Below are 12,399 nucleotides of genomic sequence, written 5' to 3' on the forward strand. Positions count from 1 at the left end.
GGTAGTGCTTGCACAGTGGAAAGACCACCAGAGAAGAAGAAAGTAGAGCTCATCTCTCCCTGGCTTGCTGGTCCCAGCTGTAGACCAAGAGGCTGACCACCCACAATGATGCTGAGGGCAGAAATGGGCAGTGACCTTATAGGAGTGCTGCTCAGAGAGGAAGCAGAGAGCTAGGCCTTGTACCGGTTCTGGGGAGGCCCCTCTTGCAACTTCCTTCCCCACTAGCCATGAGTTCTTCCTGTAGATCTTCACCTGCCTCCCAGAAAGATTCTCTGTACCCTAGGATCTGAGAGCAACAGAGACCGAAACCGAGCATCCAGCCTGAGTGGTGTTCCCGGGGCAGAGGGCAGCAAGGACTTGACACACTCAAGCAGGTTCAGGAATGGCTATTTGGCAGGAAAGCCACAACCTAGCAGCTGTCAGGGTAACTGAGCCCCAATTATCCACACAGCCCATGGAGATAGAGGAGAAGACAGGGCACTAAGCAGATGCACAGACCCATTCCTCCTATAGCATCAGGCCCCTACTCTGGTAAAGGCCATCACGGGACAAGCCTATGACATCCTTGATCCTGGATTTAGAAGACCTGCTTCTCTGGGGACAGACGGTGAGGGGGGAAGAGCAGCTTCCCTTGAATTCTAACTCTATTTGCTATGTCATCTTGGGCACATCCCTTTACTCTCTAAGCCGCAGTTATCCTACTTGTGAAATGGAGACAAAAACACCCACCTTCTAGGATCATTATTACTCACAGTAATAACGTAATAAGGCAATTCCTGGCTCATAGCAAGCACCCTCGCTGACTGGCCTTGCCATTAGATAGATGATGCCTCACCATGGTACCTACCTTGGCCTCCTGGGTAGCTTTGTTTAAGAGTTGTCTTTGATGTGAAAAGGAAATGTCATTTCTGATTGCTGGGAAGGATTCCTGGTTCTTCTCATTGGTGCTTTTTCTGTAGCAAAGGCCCCTTATAAGATTGTGTGAGGGTCAAAAGAGAAGCCCATGTCTCTTCACTCATGCCTACCAAGGAGACTTATGAGCCTGCTCTGTGCCATGTCCTAGATGGTTATGGGGCAATACTCAAGGTACAGTGCTTGCCCTGGAGAAGCTCACACCCACATCCACGGAACACAGCGCGGTCACTGTGATGACACTGTCCCCTGCAACAGGAAGGATCACGAGGCAGAGCCGACAGCAGCCCTGACAGTGGGGCCTGAGGCTGCAAGGTGGGCAGGAGCCTGCAGCAAGGGCATGGGGAGGGGGGTCCCAGCAAAGTGTGCTTCCCCCAGCACGTAGGGGAATTGTTGGGACATGCAGGATGGCTGCATTCATGGCTGTCTAGGTCGGTGAGCCAAAGTGGAAAGGGCACTGCGGCCTGTCCAAGCACAACACGCAGGCTTCCTCCTAGAGGCACCAAAGGACACGTCACCTCCCTGAGAGCTTCATTTTACACCTGTCAATGGGATTAGGCAGGTTGTGGCGAGTGCTGTGTGAGCTCATGAGTATTTGAGAGTTTAGTTAACCAGCAAGAGTTGCCCAACGTGAGAAATGATCATCATCATACCCAGTGGAATGAGATCAGCTCCGATAAAGGTGCCATGCCTTGAAGAGGCTGAGGACTTCACCCCGGGAGGCAGTTGAGTGGAGCCCTGTCAGATTGGTCCCATTTGAGCAGGTAGAGCCTGTAGGCAATGGGGCCACTCTGGGCCAAGGGCTGTGACCACTCCCACGGGACTACTCTGTCTACAGTAGTCTGCTGGTGCATGCAGATGCCTTTCCCGGTGGTGCCAGACCAGGAAGGGGACGCTGTAGGAAGACTTCGGAAGTTCATGGCCAAGGTTTTACAAGTCAAGATGAAGGCAGGTAGTGCCAGGGGTACCTGAGGCTGCTCAGACACAGTTGGTAAGAGGTGCCAGTATGCGGGGCAGAAGGAGAGAGCCATGGGGCTGATTCTGGATGCAGAGTTGGTATCTGACTGGAACTCAGGTGGGACTGCTGGGCTGCAGGGCCCATGGCTAGCCCCATCTGTTTCCTAGCAGGGGATATGGTTTGCTCTGGGTACCCAGCAGGACCACAACATTGGCAGTTGGAAGCCAGCAGGTAGGTGGGTTAGAGAAGGCAAGGGGAAGTAAACGAAAGGGAGGTTGAGGATACACACAAAGATCAGGCCTGCAAAGCTGTGGCTGCTGGAATGAAGCACCAGTTTCAAGGGACAGCTTGGTGTCTGGAAAAAATAGTGACCTCCTCTCAGAAGCTCCCCAGCTCTCTGGCAGCTGAGCAAAGACTTCAGCTTGCTTGGCTGCAGAAACCACCTCCCAATGGACTCCGACTAGCATGTGAGTGGCTGTATGTACGTGGGTAGGGTGGGTTGGTGGGGAGTATGGCTGGATTTGTTTCAGTGTCATAACCCTAACCAAGCCACCATAGTCCCCATGCCTGGACAAAAGCTCCCTGCTATGCTTAGGCACCCCACTTGTCCCCACCACACCCTTGCTTAAGGTCCCTCTGTGATGTGTCTGCAGGCTCAGCACTCCAGCAGGCCAAAGGCCTCTTCCTGCTGGCCAGGCTTCTTGAGAGCCTCTTGCTTGCTGTCCATCACTGCCCAGCATGGGACAGAGGGAACACACCAGGGCCCAATCCTGACTCAGCAGCTGTGTGAGGTGGAGCTGCTGAGTCCCTCTGCTGAGGCTTACCTTCGTCATCGTCGTCGTCTGACACAGGAGACAGTAAAGCCTGCTGAGCACGATTATTCAGAGGATTAAATGAGGCTATGAGCCAGCTGGGTAACTTAGCAACTTAGCAAGACCTTGTCTGAAAAAAAAAAATGAAAAAGGTCTAGGGATGTAGCTGAGCGAGGTCTTTCATTGAACTCCAGTACTGCAAAAGAAAGAGAGCTGTCAAGTGTTTCGTGTGATGCAGGGCAAGGGCACAGTACATAAGTGGGCAGAAAATGAGGTTGGGCAAAACACTGAACCTCTGCACCACACCACTACACCCACCCCATCTCATCATCTGCAAGGTGGCGATGGCAGTAGCGCCTCCAACTCACAGATCAAGGGAGGGCTGCTGTGAGTCACTACTCACTGAGCACTTACCGTACATCATAGTGATGCTAAAAGAAGCAAACAGAAGAGAGGAACAGTTTTCAGGTAGGATCCCAGAGAAAGTTTGCTCCCTCCTTCACTCCTTTGTAGCTCTTGAAGGCCTTCTCCATGTTCGGCCTTGGGGTATTGTCATGGCTCAGAGTGATACCGCAGAGGTCACCTGGAGGGAGAAACAGGCGAACAGTCAAACCTTGACAGAGTGGACAGGGGGAATGCAGAGGAATATCCAGTGCTCGTCATCCGGTTGGTGGGATCTGGAGAAGCTTCCCTGAGGAGGGGTCTATGGCCCTGTGCCTAAAAAGATAGTAGGGATTGTCATGTGGCACACAGTAGGGCCGCACCAAAGCAGTGCCTGTGGCCTGGCCCTGAGCTCATCACATCTGGGCAGCAGCACCTGTTCATTCGGCACACTGCAAGCTCGGGGGTTGCTTCAGGGAGGAGGGCTCAGGACACAAGGGGCTCCCTGATTAGGGAGCACCTCTAAGGGTCCAGGGCCGAGAGAAAGGAGGTCAGATTAGCAAAATCCTTGCTGGGCTCCAAGGCTGCCCACTTAACTGCAAAAAGTACTTGCATGATGGCCAAGTCCAACGCATAAAGCCAAGCAGAAACCAGTCGTTGGATTGCAGCAGCCACTTCCCAGCGGGTGCAAGGAGCAGCAGGTCAGAAAGGCAATGCCACTGTCCCCCAGACGTCTCCTGTCCAGGCAGATCTTCCAGACACTGAGGAGCTCTGAACAACAGCCCCACCTGCACAGCAGTGGCCCAGAGCCTCTGGTTCTTTCTGCCTTTCCTTCTCCCTTCCAGGCTCACACCCTGCCCCCCACAGGGGCCCAACCTCATCATTTATCAAGATAAAATCCTTCAAAGTCTCTGGGCAGGAGGAGGATGAAAAGAGCTTGTGGGAGTAATAAATCTCCTTTGCCATAGGTGGTGAGCAAGGAATTCATCCCAGACTGTGCTCCTGAAAAATGAGAGGCTGTGTGGACAGTGTGTAGCCAGGGGGTGGGGGTGCGGTGCACAGGAGGAATGAGGCAGTCCACTCGGAACCACCAGGCATCATGGCTGGAAAGACTCAGGGCCTCTCCGAGTGCTGTGCTATAACACACAGCAGCAGAGCTGGACCTAGAACCAAGTAGTGAGACTCTCCAATCACCCCACACTGCCTTTGCCACATGGAGGGAGATGGTTCTCTAAAGCTGCACTTACTCGAATCTAAGAACTAACTGCATTCATCCACCTGGTCCTTTCCCGACCCATGTGATCATTTCCCACCCATTCACCTATGTTTACTTGCTACTATTTCCTGAGCACCTACTATGTGCCAGGCTCTGTGCCCACAGTAGGGTCCCAGAGGGTGGGGCAGGGCCCATGACTGAAAGCAGGCAAGAGTTCTGCCTGACATCCTCCCTCCTCCAGCAGAGAATACCACAGCCCACACACAAGGCAAAAAGAAGCCAGGCTGTCTCAGTCTGCAGCCTGGCTGCACCTTGCTTTAAGTCCAGCCTCTCCTCAGAAAGAGGCTTATTTGGCTCCCAGGCAAAGTGGCTTCTCTTCCTACCTCTCACTTCCGAGGTGATGCCTTGAAATAAGCAGGGGCAGGGGTTGGAGGACCCGCGGCGCTGTCCATCAGCAGGTGTTTTTATTTAGACTGCTATCGCGGAATACCGTAGACCAGGTGCTTTAAACGACAGACGCTGACTTCTCACAGTTCTGGAAGATGGGATGTTCAAGATCAGGGTGCCAGCATGGTCACATTCTCAAGGGCCACTTCCCGGTACGCACACGGCCATCTTTTCACTGTGTCCTCATGTGGCAGGAGAGGAGAAAGCAAGCTTTCTTCGGTCTTTTCTCGTAAAGACACTAATTCTATTATGAGGAATCCACCCTCGTAACCTAAGTACCTTCCAAGGGCTCCGCCTCCAGATACCATGATACTCGGGAGTGAAGTTTCTGTGTATGAGTTTGAGGGGAACCAGAAATGTAGTCCATAGCAATAGACAAATGGATAAATAAATCACTATAGTCACGCAGTGGGACACTGGAGAGCAGTTAGAATCAGTGACCTATGATTTTCCTTTTTAGCTTTAGATAATATCAGACCAAAAAGGCAAAGCATAGGTGCAACCTCCTTCTGCAAATTTAAAAACACACCATATCCCATAGCGTTTATGCACATATGTACATAACAAGAGAAATAAAATGCAGACAAAAAGGAGGCTTCCCACCCTCCAAAGTGATGACTTCCAGAGAGGAAGAAGGGTGAACAGGATTAAGGATGAGTGAGAGGCTTCTGCTTTTATATATCTTGTTATTTTTTTAAAGGGTCTGAAATAAATATGATAGATCATGGAGTATTAAAGCCCAGGAGTATAAATGCATAGATATTTGTTGGACTTCTCTGTACTTTTCTGTTTGTTTGAAATATTTCATTTTAAATAAAGATGTTTAAACAAAATCCAGACAGTCTGACTCCAAAACCCTCACGGACCCCAGTGAAGGAGTGTGAATCCAGCACTGTGCAGAGTACTCCACTGAGCTCCCCGCGTTCAGTCCTCTAAACATTCCGAGAAGCAGGCTAATTACCCTCATTTCACAAATGAGGAACAGCCTCAGAGGGAGCAAGCAACTTGCCCAGCATTCTACAGCTGTTAAATGGAAGGTCTGAGCTTCAGACCCCTGCATACAAGACTGCAAAGCCACACTACGCCTCTTCGCTTCTCACCTAAGTGAACGGCCTTTCTTATTAACACAGAAACTCACACAGACACCACACAACATGCAAACCAGCTCAGGGACAAGAGGGAAGAGTTTAACCTTGAATTCTGCCTCTCTTACCTCCTGTCTCTGACCTTTAAACAAGCTACATCTACCTTAACAGCAAAGTGCAAACTGTGAAGCTGCCTTCCTAGGCCTAGAGCAGTTTGTCAGGGTCATTATTATTTGCTAACTGGCTTGTTAGCTCAGATTGGGACCCTCACCATCGCATCGCAGAGGATGACCACTTTATTCTAGGCAGTTAGCAAAGGGTCTTGGTTTTGCTGGCTGAATAAAATACTTCTGCCCGGGTTGCGTCTGCGCTATATGACCTCAGAGGAAGGATATCTTAGTTCAGATGCCCAAAGCATCATTCCCAGTTCTTTCCTTGCCTGATAAAAACAGAACAGAACTTCTGGAGAGGTCAGAGGAAGGAAGAGAAGAGGGAGAGGAAAAGTTTCATGAGAGAGACTGAAGGCGTGTCATTTAGACATCTTCTAAGTGCCTCCTTCCAGGTTCTCTGTGTTGTCTTGTGGCTGATCCTGCCAACTCCTTAGGCAGTAGGTACTGTGCTTAGATTTTGACGTCTGTTTCCTAGCCTCATACCCAAAGGCCTGCCTCGTTTTACATAGGCTTGGTAATTTGACTTGCCTGAGATGACATAGCTAGGAAGTGACAGCGTTGAAATCCACTCTTTGTCCTGCATGAAGTTGTCCTATCATAGGGAACATGGGGGAGGGGGAGTCAGGATGAGAGGGGAAGGAAGATGTCATGAAACTATGAAGTTCTCTCTCTCAGCTGCCTCAGAAGCCAGGCTTGGTCCTGCGGGCCATGCCAGCGCTTGGGGGTTTATGCAGAGAGACATGATTATTTTTGTGATTCAGAAAGTCTACTCTCGCTGCTGCTTGGAGAATAAATTGCAGGGTGAGAAGCAGGAAACCCAGGTAGGAGGCTGTTATGGTTGCCCAGGCAAGCTGGACAAAGAACAAGTTATGGACTTGGGCAAAGCTGGTCACAAAGAAGAATAAGAGAGACTTGCAGGGCTATTTAAAATAGAGTAAATATTGGATAGATGGAGACAGGGATGGATGGATGGGTAGATGGGTGGATGGATGGGTGGATGGATGGGTGGGTGGGACTGAAAAGAAAGAAGAATCAAAGATGGGTGCACCTAGGATAGCACATATTAACTAACATGGGCTCCAAGCAGCCCTGGGCTGGGCTTCCAGAGATCCTTTTAAACTCTTCCCTGTGTACTTTCCTGGTTCTGAAATATGTGGAAATGTTTAACGAAATCCCACCAGAGTTATCCCCAACCCCCTACCTATAAGTCCAGTGCACACCAGCCCCTCTACCCCATGGAGACCTGCTGTATCCAGAGAGCTTCTGGCAAGAGGTGCCGGGCAGCAGGAGGCAGGGCGTCCAAACACAGATGCCGCTGGAGTAGGACCCAGTGTGTACTGGCAAATATTGATCCTGCCCCTTGGCCAGCTCAGGCCGCTGCCGGACAATGCTGGGGCCTGTTCCGGAGTTTGGGCCAAAGGCTGCAAGCCGAGGAATGTGGACGCTCAGGGATCTGTGTTTGCTCATCCCTCAGAGCTTGACATTCCCCAGTGTGACCACTCTCCAGTGAGTGGCCCTCAGCTCCAGCACCATGCAAACATCCATTCAGGATATTTGCACCGTGACCGCTCTGCTTAGACAACATTCATTAGAAAAGGCTTTTCTCCAAGCATGTTTCCAGGGTGTGAGGGGAGGCTTCCCCACCCGCCCCTTTTATCTGCCCCACCAGCTCTGGCTGTCTTGGGGAAGCCATGGAAGCAAAGCTCTTAAACATCATGGAGCACATGAAAACTCAATCTGTCATTCATGGAGGCATTAATCACTGTGGCCACCGCTGTAAAGATGACCAAGAAATGTACACTTTGGGATGCTCATAAAATGAGGTTGGGCAAAACATTTAACCTCAGCACTACCACCCCCACCGCCCACCCCATTGTGTCATCTGCGGAATGGAGATAGCAATGGTGCCTCCAACCTGAGATCAAAGGAAATGCTTTGTAACTGCCTGGAGCAGAAATAGATAGGCTCTGAGGGAGCTGGGGCTTTCACAGCAGGCTGTGCAGAGTCTGCAGGGACCGCTAAGAGCTGACATTCCCAGAGAGCTCTGGCCAGACACGACCGGCAAGGGTGGCCCTAGCGGGCTGCAGGGAAGGCTCAGATTCTTGGCGCTGCATGGCCACATGGGACCCATTTTCAGATCTCTGAAACAGGCTCACACCATTCAAAGGAGATCATGAAAATGAATCTCGTAGTGAGTCGGGAGGTGGGGGAGGCGAAACTCAATTCTGCTCATGCTTGGTTAGATTACTTTGGCCTAGAATTCCTAGTCTCTGACAGCAACAAAGGCAGCCTTAGAGCCCTTATGAGTAGGGCTCCCTGGGACAGGGAGCCCCCTAGGCCTCACCAAGCAACCTTGTGCTGAACCCCCTCCTGGCCTCTTCTGTCTGGGTCCTGCTATAGTTGGAACCCTCGCCTGAGGTTTCTTGGAAGTGCAGCCCACCAGGGGCCACAGCTGTGGCTTGTGGGTGTTTGGGTTTGGGGTTATTCTTTGGACAGTTTCTATCTTTATGTTTTGCTTTCCCAGCTTAGGCCTGAGCACAGAGTGCTGAAATGGCCCTTGACAATTTCCTCTGCTTTTGCTTGCACCGCCTTCTGGTTGCTCTTTTGTCATTTCTAAGACACTTGTCAAGGGCCTGCTATGTTAATCACGTTGATTAAGCACACAGACTCCAGAGCCAGATGGCCTAGGTTCAAGTCCCACCTCTGGCACATAATGACTGGGCTGCCCTGGAGCATTCCCTCACCTTCTCTTAGCCTTGGCTTCCTTATCCACAGCCCCTGTCTCCCAGGGCCAAGGGGGAGGACCAGGAGAGTGATGCAGGCGCAGAGATTTCCTAGCGTCCAGTACAGTCATCCTCGGTATCCACAGGGTACTGGTTCTGGGACCCAGCAGACACCAAAGCCCTGGAAGACTCAGGTTCCTTACATAAAATGGCCCAGTGTTTGCATATAATCTATGCGCATCTTCTTGAGTACTGTACTTTATCTCTCGATTTCCCGTACCTCACATAATAGAAATGCCATATAAGTAGTCAGCGCATTGTATGGTTTAAAGAATAATGACAGGAACAAAAATCTGCACCTGTTCAGTATAGATGCAATTTCTTCTTCAAGCATTGTCAATCCCTCGTTGGTTGACTCTGTGGACACAGAACCAGTGGATACAGAGGGCCAAGCGTATATCAGCGCCAGTGAGGTCTATATGCACATGCGCACATCTCACCAAATCTCACACTGGTCCTGTGAATTTGAGTTACCACTCCCGTGTAGTTAGGGTCACTAAGCACGTGACAGACAAAGGCTTGAACAGAAGCTCATGCTTCTTGAAGTCTTCGAACCTTTCTCTGCTCAGGTGTAATACCAAGAAGATCCACATTCCTTGCTGAGCATGATCTCAGTAATTATTCTCCCTCTTTCTGTTTCTCTTCCTCCTCACTCACCACTCATGCCCCACTCTGACTCTACCCTCTCAACTCAGCTCTGTAGATTAAAAATATTCTTGTGAGTCTCCATAGACCCGTGGCCCCCAATCTTTTTGGCACCAGGAACCAGTTTCATGGAAGATGATTTTTCCAGGGACAGGAATGTTTAGGAGGTGGGTAGGGAGGGGTACTGAGCATACAACCTAGGTTTCTTGCATGCACAGTTCACAGTAGGGTTCACGCTCCTATGAGAATCTAATGTGGTGGCTGATCCAACAGGAGGTGGAGCTCAGGTTGTAATTCGAGCATTGAGGAGCAGCTACAAATGCAGATGAAGCTTTGCTTGCCTGCCTGACGCGCATCTCCTGCTGTGCAGCCCGGTTCCTAACAGGCCTTGGGAGTTAGGGACCCCCGCCTTAGGCCTCGAGAAGCTTGATATTTCAGAGGCCAGTTTCCCATTTTGATGATTTATTCATTCATTACTTTTAGGCGCTGACAAGTCCTTGAGTTTTTGAGGGTTGGGGTGGGTGATGGAGCATGGGGTTGGAAGGGGAACTCATGTACAGAAGAACCCAAGGCTGCTGCAGAAAGCCAGCTGGCCAGGGAAGACTCCCAGAGCAGCCCAGGGGAGCAGGGCTGAGATTAGGAACAAAGTGGGCCAGGAGAATGTGGAACAGAGCAGGAAGGGACACTTGGACGGTAGGAGGGTAGGTAACATGCAGCTTCCCTCTTTATGGTCTGGCCCTTCAGTCTTTTGTCTTCCTGGCCAGGAAGGTTTAGTCCTCCCCATACTGTCACCTGTGTGCTGCCTTTGTCCCCTTGAAAACTCCCCCTCTTCCTGGAAGAGGTCGTGTAAGAATCCTTGTGGGAAGTTAACCCTGGCCACAACCTCCTACTCCACTTCATGGAGGAGGATTAGGAATCTCCCATTTGTCTTAGGTTGTGTGGCACAGAGGCAGATCTGGAGTGAAGGATTTGGTTAGTGTACAAGTTGTTTCTTGGTGAATTTGAACCGAGGGAAGTGGGGAGGCAAGCCAATAGAGGGTATTATCGCTTGGGCAAGTTATCACTTAGGCAAAAGAATTCAATTTTCTGGGCTAGTCTGGAAACAGTTAAGGACACAGGCCTCCAAACTGTCACCTCCAAGCCTGGGAGCCAGGGTCCTTATATGCCACCTTTGGTCAGGGAGTGGTCCAGAGGGCCACATTCAAACCCCAGCACTGGCCTATTCAAGACAGGGTAGGATCTGCCAAGTGGGGAAAGCCTTGGGGAAGAAATATGGGTACCAGTAGTTGGGAGCTGGCCAGGAAGATTCCAGGGTAGGCAATGTGGGCATGGCAAGGACAGTGCATCCTGTGTCCCTCTGTTACTGTACACGTGATGCTGGACCCTTACCACCCTCTCTCTCCCATCTCTCCTTAAACTCCTCCAGGCTCGCCCATCATAACGTAGGCCTTTTAGGAACTCAGAGAATGTTCATTGAATGGAAGACTCTAGATTCTTAGTCTTCTGCTATTTCCAGCTAGAAGAGGTGCTTAGGGTTATGCCTGCTAGCATTCCATGTGATGTTTGGCTCTTTTCCTTAACTTTTAACTGTGGCTTGTATACCACCCCAGACAGCAAGCTCCACACTGCCAGGCACGGCAAGTCCCTCCCCTGACAGCACTGACCATGAGAAAGTCATCCACCAGCTGTCATTTAGTTGCTGACTCTGTGTCTAAGCCTTTGTCCTTGCCCCTGGCTGAAGAGGGTGGGCCACCTCCTGTGGGTCTGCAGCATCCTCCAAGGACTTGGGACTAGAGGAAGGTTTCCCTGGAAGCCACACCTCGGGCACTGTGGCCCAGTGACACAACTGTCTGTGGTCCACCCATCTTCCTGCTGAGGGTGGGAAATCGATTTTCTTCTGTATAATCAAGTAGCTCAAAAACCTAAGCAGGGGAATTCAAGCTGGGTGAGTGCCTCGGGTTTTGCAATTCTCCTATGAGTCTGTGGGCCAGCAATGGCTGAGCCTGCAGCTTCTTCTGGAAGGAACAGGCCCAGCTTGAGCCAAATGACCCATCAGGGCATTCTACTTTTGGCTGCAGGAGAGGGTCTGAGCAAGAAGGCAGTTGTGTAAGGCCGGGTGCTGACCGCAGCTGTTACAAAGGCAAAAGTGCTGGGTAGGAATAGGAACTAAATCAGCCTTCACGGTCAGACTTGCCCTGTCCTTTCCCACCCAGGCTTCTAGAGCTGCTAGTTCATCCCCTCACCCAGCAAAACAGGAAAGACCAACAGTGCTTGGTGTGACATACAGATGTAGAATGTATAACTCCTGACATCCCAGAATCTACATACAAGTTACAAGGGGCTTTGAGAGGTGCCACTACTCAATGAGAAAGAACTCAGAACTGCACACCAGAAAACTCAGGTTCGGGTCTCATTTTGGAAAGTGTTGGGTAAGCAGCTGTGTAGACTGCTCATAGTTCTCTACCAGAACACCATAGACTGGGTGACTTAATCAAGAGAATGTCTATTCTTTCACTGTTCTGGAGATAGAGTCCAAGATCAAGGTGCTGGTAGGGTTGATGTCTCCTGGGACCTCCATTCTTGGCTCGCAGAGGGTAGCCTTCTGATTGCCTCTGCACATGGTCACCCTGTTGTTCACACTCCTAGAGCCTGTGTATGCTGATCTCAGGACAACAGTCAGATTGGGTAGGGCCCATCCTAATGGCCTCACATTAGCAGTTGCCTCTATAAAGGCTCAGTCTCCAAGTGCAGTCATATCCTGAAATACTGGGAGGTAGAACCTCAATGTATCAGTTGGAGTAGGAGGGGATACAACTTAGCTTGTAACAACCACCTAAGTACTCAGATCCTCAGTTATTTTCTCATCTATATCCAGGACTAAGAGCCTGCTGTAGAACTCAAATAGAGCAATACCCGTGAAATTTACAATAGTAGTACATAGGTGGGAAAAATGGCTCATTGGTGATCCAAAAGGATAAAGGCCACTTTGG

General features: G+C 50.5%; 1 protein-coding gene and 1 long non-coding RNA gene across 3 annotated transcripts in view; one reads left to right on the forward strand and one right to left on the reverse strand.

Moving 5' to 3' along the window:
• LOC106150095 overlaps window positions 1-5,007 on the reverse strand; it is a 36,288-nt gene extending 31,281 nt beyond the window's left edge. The window contains exons 1-3 of one of the 2 annotated variants that reach the window (XR_001236701.1): window positions 4,663-5,007; window positions 3,097-3,265; window positions 2,695-2,812 (exon numbers count right to left, since the gene is read on the reverse strand). This is a non-coding gene — a long non-coding RNA (uncharacterized LOC106150095). The remainder of the gene's footprint in view (window positions 1-2,694; window positions 2,813-3,096; window positions 3,266-4,662) is intronic. The other variant, XR_001236702.1, reaches the window with a different exon arrangement.
• Trabd2b (TraB domain containing 2B) overlaps window positions 1-12,399 on the forward strand; it is a 205,211-nt gene that overhangs the window by 111,904 nt on the left and 80,908 nt on the right. The gene's annotated exons all lie outside the window — the stretch shown is intronic.

Source organism: Chinchilla lanigera, unplaced genomic scaffold (genome assembly GCF_000276665.1).
Source record: "Chinchilla lanigera isolate Chin_1 unplaced genomic scaffold, ChiLan1.0 scaffold00063, whole genome shotgun sequence".
Classification (NCBI taxonomy): Eukaryota; Metazoa; Chordata; class Mammalia; order Rodentia; family Chinchillidae; genus Chinchilla; species Chinchilla lanigera.